This window comes from Protopterus annectens, chromosome 4.part1 (assembly GCF_019279795.1).
Source record: "Protopterus annectens isolate FY-2018-M chromosome 4.part1, PAN1.0, whole genome shotgun sequence".
Classification (NCBI taxonomy): domain Eukaryota; kingdom Metazoa; phylum Chordata; order Ceratodontiformes; family Protopteridae; genus Protopterus; species Protopterus annectens.
In genome coordinates, this window is record NC_056734.1 from 623797671 (window position 1) to 623810445 (window position 12775).

Genomic DNA, 12775 nt, shown 5'->3' on the forward strand with positions numbered 1-12775 from the left:
CAAGAATGGAATATTGTGGCTTGGAGGGATGTATAGTACAACTATGCATACTTATTATTAATGTGAAGAGATGCTATTAAGAATTCCATGTTGACAAAGTAATTACTGGTTTAGTATATGTAGTAATTAGAGATTCTTTGTAAATTAATGCTACACCCCCACCTTTTTTCTGTAGTCTATCAGAGCGAAGCATACTGTAGCCTGGTGGGAGAATTTCAGTGTCTGTGATATGTGGTTTTGGCCAGGTCTCTGTTACTACTACAATGTCTGGTGTATAAAGTGATAGCCAGGCATGAAATTCTGTCGTTTTATTACATATACTGCATGTATTTATTGTTATCAAGTGAACATTTTGTTTGTTATTAATCTGGATATCAGTAGGCTGGTTGTTAGATCCAGGGTTGGGGTGAATGTCATCGCATTGTGATAGAGTGTATAGGAGATGTATTACACTACATGAGAAGTAAGATTTTAGTCATAGGTTTAGGGAAGGCTCAGTAAGATAGCTTGAAGTTGGTGGGTGATGTATGTAATCTGGTTAAGTACATGTAGCTACAAGAGAATAAGGAGGGGGAGACAAGACAACTCTGTATTGTAGTTTTTGATGGGGAAGTTAGGGTGGAGGAGGAAAAAGATGACACGTATAAAAAGGTATGCGGGGAGGTTGCATGGGTTAATAAAAGCAATAATGTAAAGAGGGATCAACAAAATCTCAGTAAATATGAAGCTTGGAATGATAGGAAGCCTATATCATTCAAACCAGCAAGTTGAAAGAGGTACCGAGCAGCTAGTAACCAAAAAAAAAAAAATCATTAGTTAGTATCCTATCCCTGGTAAAATTCTTCCTCAGTCTTAAATGCTTCTAAAGTGAAAGAAATAAGAGAGTCGTCATTCCAAAATTATACCAGGACTGGGATACTAACTAATGATATTTTTCCTTTGGTTACTAGCTGCTCTGTACAGCTTTCAACTTGCTGGTTTGGACGATACAGGCTTCCTATCATTCCAAGCTTCAGATTTACTGAGATTTTGTTGATCCACCGATGTGGATATCTTAGCAAGCAAGAGATGAGGGTATATGCAAGGCCACTATACGAGTGGTCCACCTACTGAATTTTGGTTTAAGTTTTAATGTAAAGAGGGAGGAAAGGAGATAGGAAATGTATGTGAAACATGACATGAGTAATGTGTAGAACTGTAGTGCTAGGGGTTGTAGTCTACTGAAATATCAGTGTATAGGAGGAGTGTAAGTGAGGGTGGAAGTTGCATGCTTTGTGTAAAATCAAAGAAATGTGGAAATCAAGAAAAAGTACAAAATGGAAAACTTTAAATGTGCCAAGGTTAGAGGTAGAGGAGGCCCAATTACTAAGAATAGGAGGAAATGAGATAAAAATGGTGCTGTATAACTAATCTACAGGAAAGTCTCTAGCAAGAGACAGCTTCCTAATTTCCAAGGGAATGTTAAGAGGGAAGGAAGTCATAAAGATCTAGAAGGTTTTTGTTTAAAAGGAAGAGAAGCACCAACATCCTGGAAGCTGTGATAGCTTTAAAACCCAAAGATGGTAAAGAACCATCAGATCCAGCGTCACACAGGCCCATTTAAATTCTAATCTAGGATTATAAAGAGTTTTTGTCAATAAAAACTAAAATAATGGCAAAGGTGTTGTAAACTTGATAGATGCAGATTAATGTGGTTTTGTGGAGGGGAGGCAAATATTTGTAACATTAATAAAATAATAATGATCAACAGGGAAGCAAAATCCAAGAAAATACCACTGTTGACAGTGGGTCTTGATGCAGAGAAAGCATTCCATGTAACCTGGGATTTTTTGTGTATGGCAATGAAAGCATTTGCATTTCCTGACGAAGGTTAATTAGGGGGACATATGAGGGATCAGAGGCAAAACTAAGTGTGCGTGGGGTCCAATCTAATTAGTTTTGTTTGAATTGACAAACCAAGCAGGAGTGTCCTCTTTCCTCGTTATTTGCGTTATGTTTAGAACCATTGGCAAAAAAAAAAATAAGGAACTCAGAAATTCAAGGATAAATTGGTATGGTAATCAAGAAATGTGCTGGCTTTATTTGCTATTATTATTTTGTACCTGATAAAACCAAAAAAGGACATTTCAGTGTTATGGAAAATTTTGAGACAGTCTTTTTGGGATACAAAATTAATGAAGACAAAACAAGGGCAATAGCTGTGAACTATATATCCACACAAGAATTGGTTCAGCAATACCAAACTTTACGAGGACATTATTAAATTAAGTACTTAGGAGGATGGGGTTTAAAAAGTATTATGTTATGGCGGTATTATGTTAAGGATATGTGGGAAAAGACTTAAAAAAATGATGATACAAAAAAAAAACCTGGAAGCTCTGTTGTATTGATTTGGACAGCAAGATGCAAGCAGTAAAAATATTTTTAGTCCCCTTAATTTTATACACAAATCAGGCATAATTTTATCAACCAGAGAAGTTGCGATTAGCAATTAATAGAGAGATGAATGATTTCATCTGGGAGAATAAGACGGCAAGTGTTAAGTGGTCTAAGTTGATCCTTCAAATGGAATAAGTTGGTTTGGGATTACTAGATTTGAAGGAGTTATTTCAGAGCTGCACTGTTAAGGCTCCTATACACAGCATAAGCAGAAATTAATGATGATGAAACATAGGGAAAGCTCAAGAAATTAGGAGAGACTATTACTTGGATCCTTAAGAACAACAATAACCATATATAATATTATATTCATAAAAGCAGCAGAAAGTATTCTGAGAACTAAGCCAACATGGGAATGGAAAATAGAGATTCTGCCAATAGGGATAAGTGCAATTAGGAGTACAGGGAACAGGCAAGAGAGAGCTGGAATTTACTGTAGATAAAAAAGGATTTTTGACTTGTGTTTATATAGGTATTTTTATACTCCAAAGAGGTCTCTCAAAGAATTTTTCCTCAAGTAAATTACAAATGTTGGAGGTGTGATGGGGAAGAAAGAGGTAATTAGGAACATATTTTCGGGAGTGTAAAGCGTTGGCAGACTTTAAAAATCCACTAGGACAAAACATACAGATCTCAGTATTGCAAAGAAACGCACACCACACCAGGATAAAGTTTGAATTCTTTACTGATTCATAGGTTCATATGTGTGTACTAGGCTAATGGCCCTGGAGCTTTTACAAGCCTAGTCCATAACATTACCCTGGCATCGTGCCACCCGACCTTAGTTCCTAGCGTCTCTGTCGAGCAGAGCCACTGGAGTGATCCCCGAGTTGAAGTTTCTATTTCCCATCAACTCATCAAAACTCCTCTTGAAGAGGGCCAGTGAGGTGCTCTGCTTGATATGTATGGAAAGTACATTCCATAGCATGGGCAGTCTCTGGGTTATGAACCTGTCCCTCCAGCATGTTCTGTTGATTGTGGTAATCAGGTTGAGGTCTCTGGAGCGTGTGGTGCGGAGGGATCTGGATTTCTTTAGAAGTAGCATTTCTAACAGCGCTGGTTACACTACCACCTTTCTAGTATCGAACATTTTGCAATGTATCTTAAACGGTAGTGTCTCAGTAAACTCGCACTGACTCCTAAGGCAATGCGTTTAATCTTTGCAGTCTTTTCCTGGACAATTTAACAAAACAAAGTCTAATTCTGTGTTAACACACACACACTTTCATTTGAAACATTTCCCTAATTAAGTTATTCACCTTTACAGCATTGTAGTATTTACTGCCAAAGGGAGAAAGTAGAAAAGCAGCTGAACTCAAATAGAAATTACCATCCCTTTCCTGTTTCAGTGGAGTTTTAAATAGACAAAGGCACAGACATTGAAAGGCTCAAGTCCACAGGACAAAGCTGAAGGAAAAAGAAATGTGATTTAACCCCTGCTCTGACCACAAATTAAAACGAGTCATCTGTCTCAATTGCACTGCAAAAACATTTGAAACAGTCAACAAAGTCAATGTGTCATTTTGTGGAAGGTCTCCAATTAAGACCTGTGAAGATTGACCCAAGTGAAAAGGCCATCCCATAATAAATACCTCTTCTGCAGTATCTTCTCAGTGTTCACAGAGGTTAACCTACTACCAATTGCACTGTCACAGAATACTTCAAAAATACATTTGGCCACCAGATTTTTATTTTGTTTCCTTCTAGTCATGCTCAGAAACTGCAGCACCACCAAATGTTCCAACTCTGATTTCCTTACTGCCTTTTAAGATGTTGTGCAGACTTGCACACAAACTCTGGGTCCATGGCATTAAGTTTTTTATAAATTTTCCCTGCTCCGATGGCTTTGACCGTCTTCTTTTTAGCGCTCTTTTCTCTGCTTTTGTTGTTGCCCATTATAAAGAGCAGACAAATAGAAATGCCACAAAAGTAGGATTCTTCAGACTGGGAAGAAGTCTCGGAGCTTCCTTAAGAAGGTGGACCCTTGCAAGAAGATGTAAAAACATCCCCAGCCTTTGAGAAGTCTTTTGGGTCTGTAAAAGACTGACATGAATTCACACTGCCGTTCACCATGGGCTGCACAGGGTTTACTGGTTTCAATCTTTTCACTTTTCATTTTACAACGCTTCTTATTTTTTCCAGGTGAGAACTTCAATGGTTCAACAATGAATAAATCATCAGGACCCACCATCTGCAGTGTGGAACCGGCAAGATTTTGAGTGCATCATTGGGTAGGAAGTTTGCCTTTTAAGATTCATATCATATGAATAGAAGCAACTTTTAGGGCTTGGGTAGTGATTGCTTTTTTTGTTTCTGGGTCATGTGACTGGGCCACACTTTTGCAGTGTAGTATGCACAGAATTAACCCCAGGATCACACAAAGCACTAGTGATACTGCAATGTAAGCCTGTCAATCAGAAACCTCTTGCTGCAACTTGACTACAGTTGCGGACACGCTCGTCACAAGTTGAGGCATGTTTGCTAACTGCTCCTGCAGCAGCTGAATAGCCTCTGTTTGCCGCTGATCCTGCTCCTCTGCAATTCTTGAGATATTTTGAAGTCTTATAATAGTCTTGTTAAATGCCTTTTGCATTTCTTTCATCTGTTTTCTGTATCTCTGACTTAGCTCTTCCAGATAGCGGCTACTAAGAGACATGTTAATTTCAAGAGCTTTGATGTGGTTATTTAACTTCCTAAATACAGACTCCTTCTGACTGGAGCCATGCACTTGGTTCCCATTAGAGTTCACTAGTTCAGACGCATTTTGGGATTCAGCGTAAAAGTCTGTGGCTGTCCTCTGCAATACACTAGCGAGCTCATCAGCTGCTTGCTCCTCCTCTTCCTGCAGATCCACTGCAAGTGACTGCATCAAAGTATCCATCGGCTGTGTCTGTGTCTTGGGCTCCTGCAGTTCCAGTACAGCCTTGTCTTTTTCAACAGCCTCTCCCCACTGGATACAGTACTTGTCAACTCAACTAACGTCACAAAGTCCTTGACCTTAGCTTAAACATTTAAACTAAGATTTTAACATTATTTAAAATTTAACATTAAATTTAAAATTTAACATTTTAAAATTTTAACATTTACATTAAGCAATAAATTCATTTCAACACATTCATTAAAGTGGCCATACTGCATTCCTTAATTCATACTATTTTACTAAATTCATGCTTTTCATTAAGTAAAATTTCATTTTGCCAAATTTATCATAATTTCACTTTTTGCAGTACTTTTGATTGACCCTACATGTATATTAACTAGCACATTATATAAAATAACATTTCAAAAATATAAATGAACCAAAACAACAGAGAGGGGATGAGCTACTTGGCAATTTAACCCTGTTGGAAACAAAGTGTATAATTAATTTCAGGACATTACATCCTAGGGGGTTAAACATGGAATTGGATTTAAATGTTAACAATTAATGAGATGATTTTACAAACACAGCTGTTTAAATGCAATGAGTAATATAGGACAAGTATATGGTTCACTTTCAGCACTACGGTTCAGTTCGGGCTAGCCCAGATATGTGGCACAGTTTACATGTTTATATATTTATAGTATAGATTCACTTTAATGAATGTGTTGAAATTAATTTATTGCTTACGTTAAATGTTTAACTGGAATCAATAAATTAGTTAAATGATTGATGTTACAACATATAAGAGATGGCTGCTTGATGTAAAAAAATTATTCCTTGAAGGCGTAAGCTGAGGTACCGGACACATTAGTAAAGAATTCATACTTTATCCTGGTGTGGTGTGCGTTTCGTTGCAAGATTTTAAAAATCCCCCTTCAGACTACTCTTGTCAGAAATAAAGATTTTTTTGAGCTATGATACAGAATCAAAATTCCTAGACATAGCAAGGCCTTGTTGAGTTTAATTCTGGTGGCTGCCCAAAAAGCATTTACTAGAAAATGGAAATCAAAGTCTAAATCAACTGTACTAGTAGTAGTGAATATAGTAACAGAGATAAAAGTACTAGCGTGGAATCTGTAGAAAAGGATAGGTGCAAATTACATAGAAAAAATGAGAACTTTGGAAACATACATGCAGAATAATGTTTTGGAGGAGAAAAGAGGATTATGGGAAGGCAGGAATTGAATGAGCTACATAATGTTTGACTGACAATGACTGTATAGAACATTATATATGCTATATAATGTTTGCATCTGGAAATATGTCATATAAATGAAAACAAACCGCAACAAAATGTATGACTGCCTATGTCATAAATAATTCAATACAAATGTTTCTTTAAAAAATGTCAAACAGTAGTTTAAGGGTGCCTTGATGACTATCTTATGTAAATTAGCCATATGATGAAATCTCTTCTGGAAGGCTGCATGTGAAGTCTACTAGATTTATGAAGGTACACCACAGTACAATACAAGAGAAAAGGATTCCATGTTTCATGAAGAACAGTGAGTCATACACCCTACAGGTGTACTGACAAAGAGTAGCACTTGCCACTAGAAGCAGTAGGTCAAATACTTTCCAAATAGTTCACATGAAATGATCAGTTTCTCTGGTACAACCTTATGGGAAATACTGACAGAACACAGTACATACCTATTGACAGTCGCACCAGTACACACTGCCCAAACCATGTACTTTTTCCTGAATTATAGCAAATGGGGATGGAGTGTTTGTGCATGACAGCAACAAGCTGGACAACATTTTACTTTCATTACAGTTTAAACAGCCAGTCAGAAAGCTGAAATGTTAGTAGAAACTACCTGAATGAAAAGGGGTATTACTTATTCACTGTTACACTAACACCAACATATGGCTTGTCAAGGAGGAGAGTGCACGTGTATTACAGCAGCATTTGGAAGAACATTTCTGCAATCAAAGCAATAATGGTCACAGTAATGTACTATCAAAGTGTTGCCATCTTTGATAGAAAAGACAGTTTGTGTGTGAAGGTGAGAGGCAAGGGACATTAAACGTACTTTATTGATGTAAAATAATGAATATGACTTGCATGTGAGAGCAGTTTAAATGCATTACTGTGGCCATTTGTTTCTTCTTTCATCATTGTAAAGCATCAATTACACATTCAACAAGTGGCCCCTTTGAGGAAGTGGGTAGGTACAATGCATGGAAAATGAAGCGATTACTTTATCAGTCTTAAAAGATTATAGATATGGCTTGTCAAAAAATGGCAGTGCTATGTGACTGACAAAAGCAAATTGAAATACATTACTGTGGTCAATATTTCATAATCACAGTCAAGTATTTCAGATGTAGACAATTAAAGGACACTGCATCTGCTTGATCACAGTGAAATGTTCATTGACACCACTTATCAATGAAAGCAAGGGCATGTGCATAAGAGTACAAGATGAAATACATTGCCATGACCTTTATTCTCACTATCAAACATCAGAGTTGTGCAGATTCAGAAACTGTACATCTTGAGAGAAGATCAGGCTGCATATGAAAGCAAGGGGCAATTGCGTGACTACTGTTAATCACCAATATAGCTTGCAAAGGAGAGGATCTGTGCATATTTGACAGCAACACGATGAAAAACATCACTGTGGCAATTACTGTACATATAAGCGGTACACAGAAATTATCATTATATGGGGGCGGGGGTACGTCATATTAATGTCACGTCCAGTGCTGTCACTTCATAACAGTTAAAGCATTTGCTTAACTGACTTGTCAGGGGCAATGTGTGCGTGCATGTGGCTGGGAAAATACTGAATGAAAATCATAGATTTTACACATGGTTCATTTAGATGACTCTTTCAGAATTAAAAGAAGTGTGCCCATATTAGCAGAGAAACACCAATAGACTACTAAGGCAGCTTTATGTCAAAGGAGAAACATTTTGCTTTGACAACATAGACAAGCACTAAAACTGTTAATCTGTCTCGAAAAGTGGTATTTTTCAGTTTCTGAAATGTTTATATGGAAAAAAGGGAACAAGAAAAAAAAAAAATTACCGGGAACAATATGGCCCTCAGAACTTCTTATGGCAGTTGTTCCATTATCTCTGCATCTAAAAGTAAAAACTATTGCAGTTTTTAACTGATAATCCACATTTGCTGCCCAAAATTTTAAAACAGAAACTGTCAAACTGTTTTTGAGATGCAACCTTGTAGGCTCCACTGATAAGCTAACCTGTCCATTAAAATGTACTAGGCTGACAAGTTTTACCATATTGTGGACCAGATTCCAAAACACTTTCTTTTGGTACAAGTAACTTACGCCGGTGTAAGTCTACCCTGATTCTGAAAGACTTGCCACGGTATAAGGCCAATTTATAAAGCAGGCTTACAGCAGAGACCAAATTCCAAAAGGCTTGCTCTCAGAGACCTACGATGGGCCTCCAAGGCCTTCTACACATGTATTTGCTGCACAAGAAAGATTAAATTAAAAACCTGAAATAAAGCTTGCCAGTTTGGGGTTGGAGGTGGGAGCCTTGTTTTCACAGTGCAGTAGTTATACACTAGGCTAACTACCACAAGACTTTTATAAGCCTAGCCATGCAATCCAACCCAACTGTCTGCCTCTGCCCATCAGAAATATGGGGGCCAGACCTGGGATGAATTTCTGATTTCCCATCCATTGCTTAAAGTTGTTGCACATCTGGTTTAGCACATGCCAAAGAGGGCATTATACTTAAAGATGGGTCTGATAAGGGCCGAATAAAGAAGCACTATGTCTTCCTTGGACCTGAATGCCATGCCCTTATAAGTTTGGTGACATAGAATGATTTTCTTACTACCTTGGCCACATGCTAGTCAAAGGCCAGATTACTATCTATACATGTTCCCAGATCCTGGACTACTTGGTCAACACTTAGGGGTGTGTCTTATCGATGGTGTAATTAGCCTGAGTGGCAGTTTTCCCCAAAAAGCACTATAATGCATTTCAGCATTGAGTTTTAGTCCGTGACTTTGGCATCAGTCATTTGACTGTGTTAGACCCTCTTGTAAGATGTTTGTGTCATGTCGGAATCTATGATAGGTCCCAATTTGCAGTCAGCTGCAAACTTGATCAAAGGCCCTTAACAGCCTTTATCTCAGAGAACAGATCCTAAATAGGAGCAGTCGCAGCATGGAGCCTTGAGGTACCACACTGGTGACTGGTCTCTTAGTACAAGTGCCATCACTAACCCTGACTTCATGGCTCCTGTTTGTGAGATAGCTAGCAATCCCGTGAGTTATTTACCATTTATGCTGTCTCTGTGAGTTTGTCAACTATATCTGACAGAAGTATTGTATCAAATGCCTCTGCCAGGTCCAGGTAAGCAGGTGACCCTCTCAAAGAAGTCCAGCAGATTTAGTAGGCATGATCTTCCCTTGACAAAGTCAAACTGGGTTGTGTCCAGTGTCTGAAGGTTGCATATGTCTTGGTTAATCATTTCCATAATAATTAATTCAATGACTTTGCATTTAGTTAGACTATTAAGTCTATAGTTTCAAGGGTCGGTTGACGATCCACCCTTGAGTACAGGGATAACAGCTGCGGACTTCCACTCTCCTGGTACAAAGCCTGTGCGTGTTTTGAGACTACATTTGATGAGTTACTCAAGGGGTCCTGATAGATCATATTTCCAACTGTCTAGGAGGCATCCCAGAACACTGTTGGGACCCATCAATGCTGCATTTCTGGACTTAGCAAGCACTGCCAGGACCTGCTCCCTGTGATAGCTGAGGGTGGGGGTTATACTAGTAGATATTTCATACAGGGAGGCAGGGATTAAAGTCTGAGTTGAACTTGTCAGTCAAGAATTTGCTATGTCACTCTGCTCAGTGAAGGGGTTCAACACTGGCTACTAGTTTAGCACATGGATGTGTGCTGCCTTTGAGGTTTACCATTTACCTACAATCAATAAGAATACATTTTCACAAAAACATGCAAACATGAAATATCAGTTTCTGATTATGGAAAGAACTTGCATAGGAATGTATCGAGTAAGAGTCTGTTCTCACTGTTTGGACGATCAAACTGTTGAGTAAACTGTACATATTAAATTTAGCTTTTATCAGATGTTTCATGTTCACTTGTTTAATGACTATCTTTCAGAAAACATTTTTCATTTTCAAGAGAAAGGGGAATGGTTTGGAGTTTTTTTGGCAATGCTGTACCTGCAGGAGCTCATTTAGTATATTATTTTGCAAAACTGGTTGGGGGAGGGGAGTGTCAAGAAATAATGTTCAAAACCAGTGTCGAGCGCTATATGGCAGAACAGGTACCCCACACACACACAGTCGCATTTAACATCAATTGTGACAATGAACACATTAGCCTGACATGTTAACCGTCTCACAAACCCAGTTAGGAGATAAAGTTAGTAGTGATAATGTTACAAAAAAAGACCTCATCCCGCCACACATTTTAAAATGTCCAGAATTTTGTAGAACATCCTCGATTTTGCCTCATATTTTTACCCTGTTCCTCATAAAATTTTAGATTTTCCAGTAAAACACTGAGGATTACAATTAGGACCAATGGCACCATAGCCTTTCTGATGACAAGGTCCCTGGATTGGCAACAGATGGAAAACCTTTTCTTGCACTGGGTTTCAGCCTCCTTCATAATGTTTAGCAAATCTGACAAGGTTTGCCTTTCTGGAATTAATGTGAGATTATCCAGGTTGTCAACTTCTGTGGGGCCAGATCAGGGACCAGGGCAAGGACCCTTTGTTCTATATTAGAAAGTTCACTCTCTGAGGCAGCTCCTTGTATTTTCCTATTGCAACGTTGAATAGGAGGGGAAACAGTGTTGCCATGGCAAAAGAGTGCCAAGAGGATCATTTTTGGCTTCTCCTAGGTCAACAGTATGGCAGGAAAACTTAAAGAAAGAAACCTGCCCATTCAATGAAAAGGCACATCTCCTGCAGGCTCCTAGAGTTGCTAATCTTAGGAAAAAGGTCTCAGTTGCTTGTTCAGACAACAGGCAAACAAATTTCCTGCACACCCTACCTGCTGGTCAAATCTAGGAAAGTAGCAATCAGTGGTTTCCGCATGGGTTCTGTACAGTGTGTCTGCTATCTGACTTGCAGGGGTATTCGCCTCTGTGCTGCAATCTCCAAAGTACACATGGCTTGTCTGCACAACATTATGTACCAAACACTGCGGTGTCCTGTCTGCACTTGTAATATTCCCCACTACAAGGCAGGAAGAAAAGACAAGTTTTCCTCATTCTCTCTTCCGATGTCATTTAGACTTGGAGGTTACCCATATGAGCCCTCCAAGCTAGGTCTGAGTGGGGGGGGTCTGTTGTAAGGCTCACTACTGCTTCCAGGGATTGAAAGGGCACAAACCTTGTCCAAGAAACATTGTTGCACCCACCACGAGATTTATTTCTTTATGCATGGCAACAAGGAAGTACTGGCTTCCAACTAATGGAGGTGCTGACTCCATCTGTTTTCCAAGTATCACCAAAGTTTCTGTGTGTGCAGTCATACCATGGGCACCATTAGAATTCAAGCGGTCATGTACCCAGCTGTGATCAACTTCTTTTCATTGGAGCTAGGGAAACATTCTGTCAGCATCTCCAATTAGTGCTGAGAAAGGCCTTGCTCTCATTTGTGTCCAAACATGCTCCCAGAAAAGTCACTTTCTGACAGATCATCAGGGAAGATTTCTCCCTGATGAATGTCAGGCCCGGGACCCTTTAGCACAGAGTGAAATACATGGCATTCAAAGTAGTCTTGTAAAACTCTGCTAGTATAAGGCAAACTTCCAGGTAGGTATAGATCTAAATGTCCTTCGTCCTGCAAAATACTATCACTAAAGCTGGACAATTTGTGAATACTCTAGTTCAATGGACAAGAAAAAGGACAAAGAACTGAGCTGTTAATGTTAGGAATTGTGTGTAGCTTTAGCTTTTGCTTATGAAGAAGTGGAGTAAAGCAACTTTCAAGTCTAAGGCTACCTGAAATGTTCCGGGGGGTATCAGTGGCAACACACCTGCAAAGCAAACATCTTGAATTTATAGGTTCATAGGTTCATACTAGGCTATCTGCCCGAGGGCATTTACAAGCCTAGCCCATCGTTTTGTGGCTTACGCCACCCCTTTAGTATGGGGAACTATACCCATTATTTTGCTGTGCCTCTGTCGAGCAGTGACACTGAGGTAATCCCTGGGGTATATCTGCGATCTCCCATCCATTGGTCAAGATTTCTCTTGAACAAGGCCAGCGAGGTGCTCTGCCTCACATGTACCGGGATTTTGTTCCACAGCATAGGGAGTCTTTGGGTGATGAATCTATCCCTCCAGCACGTCCTATTAATAGCCGTGTCGAGGTTTAAGTCTCCGCCCTTGTGGCTCTGATGGATCTAGATTTTTGAGGTGAAGCATATTCAT

General features: G+C 39.1%; 1 protein-coding gene and 1 pseudogene across 11 annotated transcripts in view; both read right to left on the reverse strand.

The window, feature by feature from the left end:
- Nucleotides 1–12775, reverse strand: part of AGFG1 (ArfGAP with FG repeats 1) — a 1878478-nt gene that overhangs the window by 1763448 nt on the left and 102255 nt on the right. The window lies entirely within an intron of this gene.
- Nucleotides 4143–5320, reverse strand: LOC122801428 (annotated as a pseudogene).